The 1,937-nt window shown below is 37.1% G+C and overlaps 1 long non-coding RNA gene across 2 annotated transcripts; it reads left to right on the top strand.

Annotated features, from left to right (window-relative positions):
* The first annotated feature begins 447 nt into the window (after nucleotides 1-447).
* LOC138913168 (uncharacterized) lies at nucleotides 448-1,623 on the top strand. Of its 2 annotated transcripts, none has more exons than XR_011418814.1 (4): nucleotides 448-706; nucleotides 781-890; nucleotides 1,125-1,327; nucleotides 1,388-1,623. It is a non-coding gene; the product is annotated as an uncharacterized lncRNA (long non-coding RNA). The 2 variants fall into 2 exon arrangements; XR_011418813.1 differs by having other exon boundaries at nucleotides 474-706; nucleotides 1,221-1,327.
* Nucleotides 1,624-1,937: the final 314 nt, after the last annotated feature.

Raw genomic sequence — 1,937 nt, 5'->3', positions numbered from 1 at the left:
AACAAAATAGCAAAAAAAATGTTCTGAAATTGCCCTAAAAACAAGGAAGAGTCAAACGAAATTTTAAGACGCAATTAATGGATACATATGTAATACATGTGTGTATGTGTGTGTGGTTGACAGCCCAGCGGGAACATTCCTCTGGAAAATAACATATTTTCAAGAGGTTTCTCCATACAAGCGGAAGGGACAAAACCTCATTCACCCCTTACATTTCTTCCGTCTCTGGTTTCAAAATACACGGGGGTGACACAAAAAGTAAGGGGGAAATGAGGTTTCTATGTGGTTTTCCTAGGGAATTTACATTTTCCCTACACCGTCGCCTGCTGAAAGAAACAGGATTTCCAACACTTTCTGCTAAAAGGAACAGGATTTTCAGCACACAAAGAACCACCTTCTCACTTTCCCGGTGGGAGGTCAAAACAAGTGAATGTGTGTGTATATTAGGGCGGACCTTTTTCTATGAATTTTGATGCTGAGCGCATTTGACTTTAGAGAAGTCCACCCTTTTTCTTCTTCTTTGCTACTTTTCGTCCGTTGCAGTGGCAAGGGTGGGGGTAGAAAGAGTTGCATTGTCTAGACTTTGTCATAATTTTTCGGGCGCTTGGCGGCGAAAGACGTGTTTGTGAAACCTTTTGTTTGTGAAAAAGTGAAAAATGTAAACGCTATTAAAGGACTTGGGAGGCGATTCTTTCTTTGTTTTCTGGTGAGTACATACATACATAGATTTGTGCAATTTGGATATTAATAACTAATTGAATTTACATATCTGTAACAAAGGAAAATGCAGCTGAAACTTTAAAAAAATTGACTGGAAGCAGCTACGAGGAGAAATTCCTGTTCAACTAGACGGTCCAGAAGCGGAAGTTTTGGAAGTGTGGCAAAACAAAGTAAGATCATTAATAAGAGTATACATATATGTATGTGTATATGTAAATAATGCTTGAGTTAAAAAGATGATGCAACAGAATACACACATACATATGTATATATTTACAAGAAATCTGTATTTATGCACCGGACAAACCGCATACACAAGTGCATATGCCAAAATAACCCCCATATTTCTATTGCGTCATTTCGTCAGTAACCGAAATTTGCTTTTGTTGCTTCTTTTTTTCCAGAAGTAGCAGCAAACGCAATCGCAGGCTAAATGAAAATTCTGACTGTTAGTAGTGCATTTTTATATTAATTTCTAACAATTTTTTTTCTTGTTTTAGATTGAGAACGTCTTTGAGATCCAGCTTCCGCAAACCACTTTTCGCACTTTTTAAAAGCGAAAGTAAGGGAATAAAACTGCTCAAATCTTTGGAAAGCCACGCTGAAGGTATGTGATTTTTCTCTTTTTCTTTTCTCATTCAATAAATAGACTGTTTTTATTTAATAGAGATACAATCAACTTTAATTTGGCTTGCGATCCATTCAGTGTTGGTGCGACAGCAATGACAAAGAAGGACGGCGGGAGCAAGAACGCGAAGCACACCATTGCGGACCCGCGAAGCCGTTTCTTGGTTTGGAAGGCTACTATTGGGGAACTGCAAACACATCTAAAGGCATTGACGGAAAATTGCTAATCCGGAAAGCCGAAACTGCAACCATTCAGCTGCAACGTGGGAACAAGCCCTTTTTGACCTTGGTGAATTTCCAGTTTACCTATCAGAGGTTTTTTTATAGAATGCGAACCTTATTGAAAAGTATTGATGTGTGCTTCAAAATATTTTTTGTTTTAAACCACCATTTATCCAAAAAATGTTTTATGAAATTCATTTAGAGTCTGATAAGAAAGGTAGAGCTTTATCCGAACTCTTGGAGGATTATAAAACCTTAAAACTGTAACTATTTTAAAGAAACAATCTGTTCATTCCAAAAAAAAATATTATTTCTATCAGTACTTATTGTAATAAACCTTAAAAGACCTAAAATTCCCTCCGGCGGAA

Source organism: Drosophila takahashii, chromosome 3L, assembly GCF_030179915.1.
Source record: "Drosophila takahashii strain IR98-3 E-12201 chromosome 3L, DtakHiC1v2, whole genome shotgun sequence".
Classification (NCBI taxonomy): Eukaryota; Metazoa; Arthropoda; class Insecta; order Diptera; family Drosophilidae; genus Drosophila; species Drosophila takahashii.
Note: the sequence above shows the minus strand (reverse complement) of the source record. Positions and strands in the feature narration are given on the sequence as shown.